General features: G+C 40.1%; 1 long non-coding RNA gene across 1 annotated transcript; it reads right to left on the reverse strand.

Moving 5' to 3' along the window:
• Nucleotides 1-2,886: 2,886 nt before the first annotated feature.
• LOC135153785 (uncharacterized) lies at nt 2,887-9,939 on the reverse strand. Its single transcript, XR_010293291.1, has 3 exons — nt 9,912-9,939; nt 4,670-4,853; nt 2,887-2,969 (listed from the first exon to the last, which is right to left on the reverse strand). It is a non-coding gene; the product is annotated as an uncharacterized LOC135153785 (long non-coding RNA).
• Nucleotides 9,940-17,245: the final 7,306 nt, after the last annotated feature.

The raw sequence follows: 17,245 nt of genomic DNA on the forward strand, positions 1-17,245 counted from the left end.
ATTGTTGGGACCACATCTCTCACTTTTACGAGGTGTTTCTCTTTGAAGGCTTTGTTGTAAACTCTTCAGATGTAACAATACATGCCGGCATTCCGTTCATTGCACGTCATGATATCACTATCCGTCCTGCAAGGCACTGTATCGTACTCGGTGATGGACCTTCGTATACCTATGGTCCCGAGCGTACCGCATGCGCAGACAGTAAAAACTGTGTTACGCTCGTCTCCGCTAAGTTAGACATATTTCCTACGGTACCGCTCAGCGTCCGTGCAAATGTCTCATCTTGCTCGTTTGACAGTAAGAGATCTGCACCAACTCGATCACCTGACGCAGACAGCTTGTCCTTGGACCAGCCCATCCAACATCATGACCCTCATGCTGCATGTCAGCATATCCCTGATAGCAGAAACTGGTAAAAATGACGTTATATCATTTTTACGACGAGTCTCACGTCATATTGACGTCATAACATGACGTCTTAATGACGGGATCTTGCACCCGCGAATAACGTCATTATGACGTCGTATATTGACGTCATTATGACGTCTCCAAGAGTGACTACGACGTCTTAATGACGTCTTTGCAACGTTTTTACAACGTTTTCCTGACCAGTATCAAGGGTCAGATTGACGTCGTGTATTGACGTGATTATGACGTCTTCGAGAGTCAACCACGACGTCTTAATGACATCCGTGCAACGTGTTCCTGACCAGTTTTAGACGTCATATTGATGTAATTATGACGTCTTTAAAAGTCATCTACGACGTCTTAATGACAACTTTGCAACGTATTCCTGACCAGTTTCAGACGTCATATTGATGTAATTATGACATCTTTATAAGTCAACTACGACGTCTGAATGACGACTTTGCAACATGTTGCTGACTAGTAATAGACGTCATATTGACGTCGCATACTGAAATGAATATGACGTCTTTTGGAGTCAACTATGATATCTTAACGTATTCTGACGTGATAATGACCTAAACATTAAATTCTACATGCAATGTACATACACACATCACTTCAAAGACCTTGTCATTGAGGATTATCTATATTTGGTGAATACTCTGACAATGTCCAGCATTCCCAGTACCAATATAATGATCCTCCATGCCAGGGCCTTGCATAACTTGTCTCAGTCTCAAGAACATGACCCCCCCCCCCGAAAAAGAACATATACAAAAATGGAAAACGAAATCAAATACATGTACGCATTTCAATTACAAAATCGAGGCAAATATTATATTAATAAATAAAAGTTGCAGAACATGATATTACCAGCAAAAAAAGGAAAACAAAAAGTTGAAAACTCTAAATAGATTGAAAAAAAAAACACTTTTCTATGAAAAGGCAGTATTAGGGTCAAAGGAATGAAATTACAATGTTTGTTGTACCAATACATACAATTGTACATTTATAAATACACATTAATACATAACAGAGGCATAATGATCTCCAAGAATAAAGCTTTTTCGTTGAAATTGTAATTAAATATACCTTCAACTTTAGACAACTATGTAATGCACGTAAAATATACTGTATGTAAAAAAAAATACTTGAGTTTGAATAATTTCAGGATTTATGGAAGCTTGCATTTGGTTGAAAGAATCATACATTAGTAAGTCTGATGAAAATAGTTTGTGGAACTGTTGTATTACACTATCACTTAGAAGGAAAAGACAGTAGTTGCAGCAAACAATTATTTCTTGAGAAAATCTATAAAATCAAAGTTAATTGTCAATATATTGTACATAATCTACATCTGATATATTAATGTAAACTTGTATCTTTGTAAAATCATGAATTTTTTAACTTAAAATCGATAATTCTGATGATCGCTATAAACACAGAAAAGCATATTTGGGACAGTGTATTATAATCGATTCGAAAAATACCTGACATTTGATAGAATTACATGCTTATTTTGCTCAATTCTCAGCAATTACGCATTTTCTTCCCTACTGTAAATGTAGCTACCTAGGCTTTTTATGTAAGCTGAGAGATTTCATACCAGATTTCCTATGCTTGATAAAGTTCTTATGATAGTCTGTGTATCAGCATAGCATGTGTTCAGTGTTTTGAACCCACTGGAAATTGTGCATCATATCTTTATATATGGAAGTCATTTTGCGTCTGCGGTCTCCATGGTTTTTTTTCAGGATCTATATGTTGACTAAACCAGTCCTGTATTGATATTTTCGTGCTGTGTCACTTTGGAAGGCAGTCTCTAATTGGTTGACTGGTGAGTTGGCAGATGCACAGCCCATCCCACTTTTCAAATATATCATTATGTAATCTCTAACAACATGTCTAAGATATCCACCAGATCAAGAGGCCGCTTGTACACAATCCTCTGCTTCATCATTAACTGGATCTAAACAAAGCCCAGCATACCTAGATCATATTGGTACAGTCGTTCAAAGAGCGGTGGCCGTGGCAATGGAACGCGAGAGACAAAAACTCAATGATGACATGGATAAGCGCGAAAATAAATTGCGTGAAATTCTTGATGAAAAGCTAACTAGTCTACGCGTTCTTGAAATATCTATCGATACTAAATTGAAGCAACTCCGTGATTTTGAAAAATCGGTTTCTGATAACATGACTAACATCATGTAATGCTTTGTCAAATAGGCTTGACCACATCGAGCAGTACTCCTGTCGCAATAATATCCGTATCCGTATGAGATTGTTCGAAATGTAGCAAAGCAGATTGGTATCGATCTTACTCTATGCGACTTTGATCGATCACATCACCTTCGCCGATTAACTAGCAGTCATGATGTTCAACCCCAAGGATCATACCCCGGCGTGGCCCTGTAATGCCAACTTAGCAGCTCCACCAATCAATGTGAAATTCACTTCATACAGGCCGAAACGAACGATGACTGGGTGCAGGCAGGCAAGGCAGTTCAGGTGGGATGAAAATGTATTGGCAGGACACCTTCCGTTTCAAATTACAGCATCTGCAAAAATAACAGAAGAGGAGAAACATAAAAACCTTTTCTACATAAACTATTTATTAATCTTCATTAAAAACTAGATGGTTTCAATATTAATTTCCAATTTATTTTAAATGATTAAAAAACGATGTGGGGTTTGTTACATATTTTATACTTAAAATATTAACATGTAAAGTCAAGTCGGGGGGGGGGGCATGATGCCCTCAAGACCTTTAACCATCTCTGTATAAGGAAGGAAATTTTAGAATCAATTTATTTGACACATAAAACATATTATTTTTTTATAATTACGATTTTAATTCATGCCTTTTTTTATGTGTTTTAAATGGTTATTGGGCAACCAGGACTGTCAGGACTAAGAATTCGAACTGCGAGGCCGAAATACAGCCATTCCCTATGCCTGATTTGGCTTAAATTCAGGTCAAGGATCAATTAAATATATATTTTGCAAAAAAATCCGACAAATTTTGAGGTGGAATTAGTTTTCTGGCATCGCGAGATCGACCAATGCAAAATTTAATTAGCGCCAATTTACCATCTAAACCTGTCATTGAAATTAGAACGTCCAAACCGATCCACTACGTCAGCCTGGAATCTAGTACCAGTACGAGCACAATCAATCAGCTATGCATGTGCACCAATTCTGTATTTCTTGCATAAGTACGTCACTCGAATTAAAGTCCATGTCATTGCGTTATATAGCGTGGGAATTCTAAGAAAGTGATCCTTCAAAAATTTTACCTTCCTACGATTAACATTTTTTAAAGGACAGGTCCACCCCAACAAAAAGTTGATTTGAATAAAAAGAGAAAAATCCAACAAGCATAACACTGAAAATTTCATCAAAATCGGATGTAAAATGAGAAAGTTATGACATTTTAAAATTTCGCTTAATTTCACAAAACAGTTATATGCACATCGTGGCTGGTATGCAAATGAGGAGACTATGACGTGACGTCATCCACTCACTATTTCGTTTGTATTTTATTATATGAAATATTGAATATTCTAATTTTCTCCTGATTGTCAAGTGATACAACGATTAATTCCTCCCTGAACATGTGGAATTAGCATTGTTTAATACTATATGGTTCAGTCAAGTTGGTCCTCATTGTCAAATCTATAAAAAATGAAATATTGTATTATTCAGACAATAAAAAACAAAAGAAATAGTGAGTGATGGACATCAATGACTGAGTCACCTAGTTGTGCATATCACTGTTTTGTGAAAAATAAGCGAAACTTTAAAATGTCATAACTTTCTTATTTTCCGTCCGATTTTGATGAAATTTTCAGCGCTATGCTAGTTTGATTTTTCTCTATTTATTGAAGTCAGTATTTTCCTGGGGTGGACTTGACCTTTAAGCCTTTGTATGCATTTAGAGTACAAAAGCTTACAAATTGGACAAATTAAATGTTTGCCCCAAAATTATTGTGGGAAAGGTGGATTTTCTAGGGAAATCCATCTTAGTGTACAAAGTTCTACAGGCAACAGAGACTTGTCTAGGCTCCGTGAATGAAAATACAATGAAAAAATGATAAAAATAACACAGAGTCCTCGAAGTACAGTCAGGACCATTGACAGATTATAAGGTGCCCCGAGTTTGTACACACCCAAATCTGCGTGATTCTGATAATAGAGATTCCCAATGATCCCAAACAACAAAAATAAGCTTTAAATCTGAAATAGCCTTCTTACTTACCTACTGCCCGATGCCTCCTAGCATGTAGGGCAGAAACGAAGGATCTCCACTCCTGACATCCGGCGATTCTGGGTCTTCTTCAGGAAACTCCCCCAGGCCAGGTCATATTCACCGACTTCATCTCCTCCTCAACTCCTCATGTGTGACACCGAGACAGGTGGTTTTGTGTCTCCCTCTCTTTCTCCTGAAATGTCAAACAGATTTATTCATTAAAAATCTTACTCAAATGGTGCTTTTGGTAGAAAAATAATGAATATAGGGCATTTCATGTGACGGCCTTAACCCTTATTAAACTGGGGGAGGGTCAATTTGACCCCCCCCCCTCAACAAATTTCATCACTACGCTATCGCGCAAAAATTTTTGATCGCGTTGCTCACTGACTTTTTACTTTCAAGTCTCGCGCAAATTTTGAGACCAAATTTGGGACGCCCGGTTACGCGGAAACGACATTACGCAACATTATGTAAGTGCATGTCAGACCCAAAATTGCTCATAAACATGATTTCATGTACAAATCTAATGCAAATTATGTATTTAGCCAAAATTCATAAATTTATCATTATTTCTACTTTTACTGATTAAACTTAATTAATTTTGCCTTGTTTATGAATAGAATTAAGTCTAGAACGATTTCCATCGAAAATACAATAAAAATCAAAAAGTAAAGAAATAAGGAAATACATAAGAAATTAAAAAACAATAAAATACATAAGAAATCAGTCTTGGTACCAGTATTTTTTTCATTCACAATTGTTAGGAATGCTATAGAGAATATTTTCACCCAAAAAATAGCATTCTAGGAGCTTTATTTAGTGAATCAGAGCAAAAAGTATGATTTCATGAATAAATTAGCATAATTAATTCATTTAAAATAAAAATATATGAATTCAGTGAAATTTACCAATGCAACTACGTAGATTACGTCATTCTCTACCATCATGCAAATTTTCGTTGTGATTGCGCAATCCGCAGCTGAGATGTTATCAGGGGCCGCGGAACGGTTTTCAAAGTGGGGGGGCTGACCATGCTAAAAATCACAATCATATGGTCATTTTTACGTTTTTGTACAAGGTTTTGGAAAAAAGTGGGGGGGGGGGGGGGACTGAAGCCCCCCCCCCCGGTTCCGCGGCCCCTGCTTATAGGGGGGGGGCAATAATGCCCCCCCCCCCGGAAATGAATCAAAATACCCCGGGAGATTTAGGGTTGATTTTCAGTATATCATTGAGGATCATCTGGTACAGTTACATAAACTGAACTTTGTGAAATCTTGAAATCTACGCTCATGACGCTGAAAAATGTTCACACTGAAGATCACCAACACAGATAAGAGCACATGGGACAGTGTACTATTATTATTATTATTGCTCTGAAATAAGGTCGGCCCGACGCTTGACCCAAATTCCTGTGCTTTTTTGGCTGATTGCTCAGCAATTACACAATTTCTTCCAGAATCCTTTGGCACATATATTATTTATAAATATAGACAGACACTTTGGTGGTCATTTCATTGGATTCTGTACGAACTCATTTTGATATCGTTACCACAACTGGCATTTGCAGACTTGGGCCCTGAGCCCACCAGCGCAGCCTGTCCTATACAGCATGCCGGCGCTCGGCGCAGCCACCCCGGCCGGCCCGGGGCCGGGGCAGTGTCAGTGCACGAAATCTAAAGCCAAAGCAGGCAAGCTAGCTACGGTACGTAGCTCTGCAAGCCGCGCTCCGAAAAGAAAATCTGGATCTGGATGTGTACACTGCTGGTATGAATGCAGCGGGTGAGAGAGGGCACGGTGATATTTAGTCGTATCGTAGGTAGCTCTTTTCGATCTTTGACTTGAACACCTCTAGTGATGTGCTGTTCACTGTGTCAGGTGGGAGATGGTTCCAAGCCAGAGGGGTACTCACAAAAAAAGATTGTTTTAATTGTTCAGTGTTTGTTGATTGAATAGTGTAACCTTTATTGTGGTTCACTACTTGTCTTTCTAAGATATTCTGTGCTTGAAAGTCTTTAAATTGTTTTGTTTTGACTTTCCGTTTTGGCCTTGATTTAGTCAAGAAATTCTCAATAGGAAGGGCTGGGACCAACCCCTCGACCACCTTGAAGAAGGAAGATAACTTCAGGACTTGTCGTCTTGAGGATAGTGTTGGCAGATTTAGCTTTTCTCTCATGCTGGTGATGCTGCCTGGGTTGCGAGATGTGTAGTCACCTGTGATGAACCTCACAGCTCTGCGCTGAACCCTTTCAAGGCTTTGGATATCTTTCTGCAGGTATGTATCCCACACACAGGCTCCGTACTCGAGAATGGACCGTACAAGGGAGATGTAGGCTGTACGTTTACACTGCTCAGGGCAAAACTGGAGATTTCGGCGGAGAAGTCCCAGGATGGAATTTGCTTTTTTCGTTGTCATGCTGATGTGTGGGGTCCATTTAAGGTCATCAGACAGCATGACTCCGAGGTACTTCTCTTGGGAAATGTGTTTGAGAATATGACCATTGATGTTATAGAAGTAGGATGACTTCTGATCAGTACTCAGTACTTGGCATTTCGTGGCATTGAATCTCATTCCCCATGTAATCGCCCATTGCTGCAGCTTGGACAGATCGTTTTGAAGACTGACATGATCCCGCTGCGACTTGATCGTTCTATATAAGAGACAGTCATCAGCGAAAAGGCGGACAGTAGACTTGACATTGTCTGGTAAGTCGTTGATATGACAAAGGAAGAGAAGGGGGCCGAGCACTGTCCCTTGCGGCACTCCTGACATTACCTTCGTTGAAGATGAGTGTTCCCCATTCACAACAACGTTCATCTGTCTCTTTGTTAGGAAATATGAGAGCCACTGAAGCAAAGGACCTTCGATGCCATATCTTTCCAGCTTGTGTAGTAGAAGTGAATGAGGGACGGTGTCGAAAGCCTTCTCAAAGTCCAAAATAATTATGTCCATTTGGGTCTTCTTATCATGGGCTGTGAGAAAGTCGTGTACGGCAGTCAAGAGCTGTGTCTCAGTAGAATGGCCTGCTCTGAAACCATGATTGAGTGGTGACAAGATCTTATTGCGTTCCAGATGCATTATAATATGGCGACAGATGATATGCTCCAGTTGCTTACAAATAACCGAAGTTAGGGAGACTGGGCGATAATTGCTGGTTTGGTGGACATCACCCTTCTTGAACACTGGTGATACGTGTGCATCTCTCCAGTCGAGGGGTAGAGCACCAGAGTCCACTGACAGCTTAAACATCGCTGTAATGCCAGGAGCAAGTTCGGGTGCACATTCCTTTAAAATGATGTTAGGAATAAGGTCTGGACCAGCTGCTTTTGAGATGTTGATCTTGCCAAGTAGCTTTTCCACACCAGAGACAGAAATGTGCAGATCGTCAATCTTGCGTGCAGGCTTGGTAGTTCTTGTTTCAACTGGTGGGATGAAGGTGTCCAAGTTGAAGACCGATTTGAACTGTTGTAACAGCATCTGTGCCTTCAGTCTGCTATCATGGATCAGATTACCATCCTTCTTTAGTGCTGGGGTACCAGTTCTATCTCTCCTCTTCGAGGACACGTATCTCCAGAAGGGCTTAGGATTGTTTTCCTCCAAACCATGCATGACTGAAGATAGGATGAAATTCTCTTCAGCTACTTTGAAAGCCTGTTTGCAGTCCTTCTGGAAGTCTGTATACTTCTTCCATGCACTCTTCTTGGCTGCACCGTGGGTGGTTTTCTTGGTTTTCTTGTAAAGTCTCATTTTCTTCTTCACCATTCGTTTGAGGCTGTGTGAAAACCACGGGAGAGATTTCCTACCTCGCACTGTCTTGGAGGGAACATGTTCATCTAGGATCTGAAACAGTGATGTCTTGAAGTGAGTCCAAACTTCTTCGATTCCTACTTTACAGTCAGTTTTAGTGACGAGTTCAGTAGATAACACTGCAGCTCGCTGGTGAATTTCAGTCCAGTTAGCTTTCTGAAACATGTAACACTTCTTGTTGTTGTGTTTCACAATGTGGGGTAGGATCTCAAAGTCCGTTACTACCATGGCATGGTCGCTAATCCCCGGCGTGCTGTTAGAACTCTTCACCAATGATGGGTTGTTAGTGAAGACGAGGTCTAGCAGATTGTCTTGTCTTGTAGGTTGCTCATGTATTTGATGGAGGCCAAAGTCCAAAGTGATGTCAATAAGAGCTTGTTGTACTTCTCTCTCAGCGGCGCCTGGTCGAGTGCTGAGGTGCTCCCAATCTATGTCTGGACAATTAAAGTCCCCAGTCAAAATAACATGATGGTCTCTGAGATTTTCCATGGTGCGCTCCAACGAGTTGCGGAGTTGGTTTAGGTGTTTCATGTCACGGTGAGGCATATAGAAGGAGCCACAATAGAGTTCCCTTTCACCTTTCAGTTTGATCTTATTCCAAACCACTTCACAGTCCGTTGAGAGCTCTGGTTTATTCTCTGTCGTGATGTTTCTTGAGACTCCAATAAAGACGCCACCCCCGGTGGATTCTCTATCATTCCTGGAGAATTGATGTGAGGAAGGAAAAACCTCTGATGATCTGATTGCATTGATTGCAGGATCCTTCCCTGGCTTGACACCATAAAGCCACGACTCAGTCCCACAGATGACATCTGGCTTGATGTAGTCTACTGCAGCAGCAAATTCAGAACGATTCTTCTTAAAGCTACAACAGTTAACAGTGAGAAGTCGCAGATTGGATTTTTTGCCGCAGGATATACTCGTGGAACTCTTGCTGGAGTGAGAACTTGATCCAGTGCTTGAGAGCCGGCTTCTGGAAGCGGCGCTGTCGTCAGAGTCCACTCTCGACTTGGGGCTGCTCTCACCTATCGGGCTAGGTGGGTCATCAGATGTAAAAGAATCGATGCCTAATGGGTAATGCTCCGGAGACAGGAGATAAAAGTCATTTGCTGTGCGAAGTTCGAAGGAGTTGAAAGTAAACGTCTCAACATTCGCATTGTCACATTTATAGCAATGCCAAACAACGTTGTCATGTCCGAGATGTTCTATGTCATTTGTATTCAGATCCTCACACGATTTGTGGTACCAAACAGAGCAATTATCACAGCAAACAGCATGATGAGACCAATTGACTGGCTTCTCACAGTATCCACAAGGGTAGATGGCAGCAGTCTTGGGTCCTGGGTTTACCTGGACATCCCCAGAAAGAAGCAGAATCAGTGATAAACAGACTTGCTTTGCGTGGGTTTGCTCATGAATCTTAGAAATGGTTATCTAACTTACTGTTTGGTCTACTGCGAATGCCTTCGAATGCGATGTCCAAATCTGACCCGTGTTCTTAAAGTAGTAGAACTGTTATATTATTAACGGCCATCTTCGTCGCACTTAATTCTCGATCCAAAATTTGGCTGCAACATTTAACGGCGAAAAACGGGCGCATACCTTTTTCAAATGATTGCGACTTGCCAGTGGCATACAGTGCAGCGCGCATGCGCAAGCCCGACGCCCGGCGAATTAATTCTGCGGATATGATGAATTTTTTTATAGGGGGTGAGCCCGGGGGTGGGGGGGGGGGGTGAGCTAACTAGTTAGGGGGTTTGCATGACACCGGGGCATGACACCAATTAAGAAAAAAAAGTTTTAAAATAGATAAAAACTTCGTTGACATATAAAGCTACCTCTTGTTTGGTTTGGTTGGCAACCAGTTAAGAAATGATTATTTTTGCCACTGCTTTTGAAGCTTTTTTTCTTTGAAGAATGATATACTTTACCTAAAATAAAAATTCTGTACTATTTTTTTTAAGTTTTACTTTTCCTTTTCTAAGTAGAAATAGCCTTGCTAACATGGCAAGGTTGATAAATTGGTAAATAATGGTAAATGATTGGTAAATAATTGATGTCATAATCACGTCATAATGTGGTCATATGAAAACGCAAATTTCTTTGTCGTTGTTTGGTAAATAAATGATGTCATAATCACGTCATAATTAATGTGGTCATATAAAAATGCCAATTTATTTGTCGCAGGTTGGTCAATAAATGACGTCGTAATCACGTCATAATCTGGTAATATAAGAAAGCAAATTTACTTGTCGTAAATTGGTCAGTAAATGACGTCGTAATTACGTCATAATCTGGTCATATAAGAAAGCAAATTTACTTGTCGTAAATTGGTCAGTAAATGACGTCAAAATCACGTCATAATCTGGTCAAATAAAAATGCAAAAGAAAGTTGCCATTCTAAGTCGTCAAAATGACGTCGTAAGAACGTCATAAATACGACGACATGACGAGTATTACCACTTTACGATCAGTTAATGACGTCATTACGACCGTGTCTGCTATCAGGGATGCAGATTGAACTGGCTTCGACTCCTAGCCAACAAGTATCCAGCATCACTCTTATATCGACGTCAAGGTTGATTGCCCAAGGCCTGTTCATCTTGCTAACAAGCAATCTTCAGAAAGTCGCCAGCTAACCCCAGACACGTCAACTTATCAGCTTGCTGACAACTCGCTTGGACTCAACTGCAATAGCAGTGCCACTCCCCTCCTGCACAGTAGACCCTCCTCTCTTCCCTATTCCATCACAGTTGAGGACCCTCCTGGTCGTCCTCCAGATTCTGTCAGTAGAGCGCTGTCCTGCCCTCTTCACCTATCTGATCCACCTGACGGTCAACCTTTCTCGGATAGGCCTCGTAGTCGACATCTTCCCAAGAGCTTTCCCACTTCTCAGTTTGACAGAGGAGAGAATAACAACGATGATGATGAGGCCACTGTGTACTCCCTCATTGGTGGTTCCACTGATGTCCCTCATGCAACAAAGGTCATAGATCCTCCTGGCCCCCCGCCATTTGCTCCCGATAGACATGATGTATTTGATGTTGTCTCGATCCCCAAGCGATGCATCTCGTTACCCTTCTGATGTCACTTCCCGTGATCATCCTCTATGGGCCTTCGCGTCTCCAATCTCACACAGAGCTTCGTCCCGTCCACTTCACGTGTTTATTTGTAGGGCTCCATTTTGGCCGCCCACCGGACATTAACTCTAGGGCGCACACCACTAATAGGATCCGGCAATTTCGGGAATCCCCTTTAGACCCGTACCTAAAATGATGTAATGGTTGGAAAAATATTCATATAAAATCAACGGTGCATATCTGAACAATTTTTTTTCATATGGGCATAGAGAGGGATTACTACTGGATCTGTTGAGTCCCATGGGAGAGCAGTAATTTGTCAATGCTGGGTTTTATGGGATCTTAATTAGTTGCCCAAGAAACCCAGTGAGCACTGTGACTGCAACCAAGTTTGCACGTAGTCTTGGTTTGAGCCCCTGTAGCGCGAAAAAAAGGTGTGGATGATGTCATTTCTAAGACTTATTTTTGGCGATTTTTTCAAATCTCATTTTTAACACATGAGTCTATGGGGAAATAGTTAGTGGTGTGTGCCCTGAACAGGTATTGTGCAGTAAACAGGGCTAGTTGGATGTAATTGCTGCTGGAAGGGAAACTGATGAAAAAGGAGGGGTGCAAACACCCTGAATGAATGCCTGTCATGTTGTTTTATCTGGAAAACCCAATTGACAGCTAACTAGGTACTTTTTTCTTCCAAATACTCAAACAAATATAAAAATTCCAGTTTTTCCAATGACTTTGTATGTAATTTTGGCACTTGCCTATATTGGGGTCTTAAATTCAAGACTAGCATGCGCGTAGTAATCAGAAATACGTGTAGTTTGTAGAACAAAGTGATAAACAGGCCAGCATCTAGTTAATTGTTAGTAATTCTCTTTTAACATCTTCCCAAGATAGGATTTGAGTCAAGTTAAAGGGAATAACCTGACAAGGTAAAATTAGAAGTTTTCAAATCAAATTTGATAGCAATGATCATCTGGGTACTTTAATTAATTATTAAAGGAAAATCTTGTATTTATTGTTAATGTTAGGCCTAACTTGTCTTAAGACTTAAGCCTTAGCTATAGACGTTAGGCCCTAGACTAGAGGCTAGATCTAACTTAGGCGTTGTGTTCCAACTGTGTCAAAATTTTAGACAGTATGACAGACACAAAAGGGACAAGATATCACCACATTTCTTAGATTTCTTAGGTGTCTTTTGGAAACATCTATCCAGTTGGAATATCATTGCTGTTGTAAACTAATGTTGGAATCCTGCTTGCAGCAGTGTTTGCAATAGATGCCCCCCCCCCCCTTTTTTTTTTTGCTAGCCCCACCTGTCATGATATTTGGTACAGCTGTTTTCTCCCTGATTCTGTTTTAACTATCTCTCTGGAAAAGTTTAAAGCAGTTGATTCAAATTCACAATTCATGCACTTGAATATGGTAATGACTGCATTTCCTCTTATTTTCCCCCTTATTCTTCAGGAATCACCCACTCCATGTTTGAACACCAGGTCTCTGGCCAGGGCTTAATGTGTATGCTTGTTGACAAGCTTCATTGATGACCACGGTATGCTTCTCTACATCAACAATCCGATGGCCGACAGTGGAACCATCAGTGGTATACAGAGTCTTCTGATGTCTTTGGTCTGAGAATGATTGTTGTGAAAAAGCGACTGACAGGTTTATCATATTGGTGAAGTTATCGTGCTCATCAAGGGAAATTGTGCGCTCCAACCAGGTCCTCGCATGTTAGACATACATATTTCATCTTTAGAATACTGTTGGGATTACCAAGCTACCCACTTCGCCCATGCATGTTCCATGCTGTATGGCCAGGTACAAAGAAGTTCTTTTGCTTGTCAGATAGTTTCTTGGGGGCTCATTGTTACTGCATTTGGTTTGATTGGGAAAATTTCCTCTTGCATTTATACACTTTTCTAGTGTGCATCTGAAATAATGTCATAATCACCCCCCCCCCCCTCAATCAATCAGAAAAAAATATCACAAATTATGTCATGATTTTTATAATATTTTACAGACAACTCCCCTTTTTTTATCCCAGAAGGGCAGCAGTAACATACTTGTAGCAAGGATTCCCTGGTACTTTCATGTCCTTCACCTAGTTTACATGACACATTGATATGGTGACAGATTGATGCTAATTACACATTGACCAGCAATAAATTAATGTCCCCTTCTTGTACTACTGAACCATTACTGTGGATCATGATGAATATCACAATTTATTTAGCTCTCATTCTCTCATTTTGCTCATCTCAAAACAATTTTTTTTTAAACATTGTGCATATGATATCCTAAGGTTGTGCCACAAAAAAAAAATATCCCAAGTTCAGTGTGAATCGGACCCTCTAAAGGGCGCACACCACTAATAGGATCCGGCAATTTCGGGAATCCCCTTTAGACCCGTACCTAAAATGATGTAATGGTTGGAAAAATATTCATATAAAATCAACGGTGCATATCTGAACAATTTTTTTCATATGGGCATAGAGAGGGATTACTACTGGATCTGTTGAGTCCCATGGGAGAGCAGTAATTTGTCAATGCTGGGTTTTATGGGAACTTAATTAGTTGCCCAAGAAACCCAGTGAGCACTGTGACTGCAACCAAGTTTGCACGTAGTCTTGGTTTGAGCCCCTGTAGCGCGAAAAAATATTGAAAAACACCTTTTCATATCTTTAGCATTTGAAGGATATTGGATACACTACCAAATGATAAAGGTGTGGATGATGTCATTTCTAAGACTTATTTTTGGCGATTTTTTCAAATCTCATTTTTAACACATGAGTCTATGGGGAAATAGTTAGTGGTGTGTGCCCTCTATGCCCCTGAGCTTGTGAGTCCCACCTACAGCCTTGGCCCTTACTGCTTTCCTCCACAACATTGAAAGTGTGAACTTTCTAGAGACTGAATTTTTGGCTTAACATCTTTGTTGCAGACTATAGACACCAGATGGACATTTATTGCATTACTTTGCTTTTTTTCTGCGTTTTGTGAGTTTAATGTTTTATATGTATTAATTCTGTACTTGTGTCCATTTGTGTCATTAAAGTTTGTATATTTCTGTCTTTAAAGTTTGTTCATGATGCGGGTAAAAGAATTTTGTACTTTTGCCATTTACTTTGATGCTTTTCCTTCTTGTTTGCGCTTTTATTTAGTGCTGGACTGGTGTGTGCTGTGTGTGGGTGAATTTGATGAATGAGGTGATTGTGTTCCTACATGCTGCAGGTAGCTTTATTGTTTATGTATTTCAGTCGTTTCACTCTTAGCGAGATGAGAGGGTACCTGATGTACTTTAAGTTATATGTTTATGTTATTTATATGAACAGTTTTATTGTGTCTAATTATGTTCATGATAAGTCATGCTTTATATTACTGGGTGTGTTGGTTTCCCCTTTATTTGTCACACCCTCCTCATACTTTTTTTGCTTATATGTGCACTTATAATTAACGTTATATAATGAAGGTGCGAACAGTTGTTTATCCTTTGTAGTGTATATTATAAACACTATTGAATAGTGGGAGGTGGAAATAGTGGTAAGAAGTTGCTATTTTGACAGTTAAAGAAAGGAGATGAATGTTATAAAAGGCGCTGATTTTGTTCGGATTCATGATTTTGCTATTGTATATGACAAGATATAGGCATGAATTTTTTTTTTATTATATTGTTGGATATATACGGTATATTTTAAGCCAAACTTAGAACCAGTGATTTTGTTGGGGTACATACATTGAGTGTACTATATTAGGTTATACCAGTTACTTGATTATTTTCCTTTTACTGATATAAGTGTATGTTTGTTAATTCCCTTCATATATTACTAGTTGAAGTATCAGTTATGCATGTCAACTGCCTTGCACCGATTTTTAATTAACTACATTTAATATGTGTGGAATATTTGTGAATTTTTTTAATGTGGCCCATTATGCGTGGATCGGTTGGTGTTTGCTGATTTTATTACACTACTTTATGAACGTGTTTTGGGATCATATTGGATTTTTGGTTATATGCTGTACATTGGTGTTGTTGATTGCATAGCTTTTTATAATTTTTTTAAAAACTTTATCATGCAGTGTATCCATGTGACACTTGTTTATGCATTTACATGTATGCCTTTATCATTTTAGGTTTATTTGCGAAATTGTCTTTGGTCATCAAACCAACAAATGGGGCAGGTTGAGAGTGTTCTATGGATGTTTCGTTAAGATGTTTTGAGTTCAGGATTTTGTAGCTACTTTTTCTATTTCATTACAGGAAGCATAGTGTATAAAGTTGTATCGTTTAATGTATCAGTTTATGGGCAGAAATGATTACCATTTGATTGGTTAACATGATATTCAAATCTTTCAATATGTTTTGGGTTTATTGCTGCACTTACCCATGTATACTTTGGATAGGATTAAAGTATCAGGAATAGTTAATTGTTGACTTTAATTTACCAAATCAATTTACCTTACTATGATTGAAGGTCTGATGCGATAAGTTGGACTATGGTATTTAGCAAGTTTGATTTGTTTTACACTCCTGACATGTATGTCTTTTAAGTTAGTTTGTTTGTTGCTTATAGATTTCTTTTATTTTGGAAAAAAGAAAGAAGAAAGAAAAGTGGTTGCGCCATAGTGTTATGTTGTATGCCGCCCACTTGCGGCCTATGTTTTACAGGCATGTCAGTAGTGGGTTTTCGCCCAGCGTCGTACGACGTAGAACGTACGTGTGCAAAAATCGCCAACTTTCATGGAAACAGAGGCCCGAGCGTTCTTGAGCTCAAATCACGGACGGTTCTTCCGCAAATTAGCGGGCGTCCGCATTAGAACGTAGGATTTGTCAACAGCCGTCAACAGCCAATCAGATCGCTTGTAGAGCGAGCAAGCTGAGCCGATCGATGTAAACACATTCGCCCATCGCGTGCATGCACATGTTGTACTCTACTCTGACTACACTGATAGCTGAAAGCTTCAAAACATGGACTCGAATGCGAGTTTTTCGGTGAGTACCATTTCAATTATACTAAAATCAAGCTAAGTATAATTTCAAAATGTTACAGTAGAAGTTTAAACGAGTATGATTATTGAAATATGATTGAAAAGCCGTTGCATGGCTCGGTCGACGACGCGACTGCAAGACACATGGCACTGCCAGTTGTGTGCACATAGTAGGAACATATACAATGCACATGTTGGCGTGTCAACATTACATGCCAACCATGCCAGCCGGTCGATCCGGCCGCGTTCAGCGATTTGCGAAACTGCTTACAAGCGAGAGTTGAGCGCGACGGACGCACGAACAAAGAGATCGTTCTACGTCGTAGATAGCGTCGTACGACGCTGGGCGAAAACCCACTATTATTGTTCATTGGAGTCGAGTATTTGGTTCCACCGGCGGATACCGTATCCGCCGGCAGATATCGTTCTAAATGGCCGATATCGTTTTTAATCGGAACCATATCCGCCGGGTTTGACGCGGCTTGATGTTTGCAGATTTGGTTCCTCGGCGGATTTGGTTCTATTGATTATACGTGTAATATTGATTTGGACAGACAACCTCGGCAGCGCGCGCATGCGCGGCTCGGCAATGTCGATCGCAATGCATGGGGGGGGGGGGGAATTTTCGTCCGCCTTTTGTGAATTTTTATTCAGGGGCGGATCCATACAGCTTTTGACAAAGGGCTCGATGGGGGTGAGGATTAATAGGAG

This window comes from Lytechinus pictus, chromosome 3, assembly GCF_037042905.1.
Source record: "Lytechinus pictus isolate F3 Inbred chromosome 3, Lp3.0, whole genome shotgun sequence".
Lineage (NCBI taxonomy): Eukaryota > Metazoa > Echinodermata > Echinoidea > Temnopleuroida > Toxopneustidae > Lytechinus > Lytechinus pictus.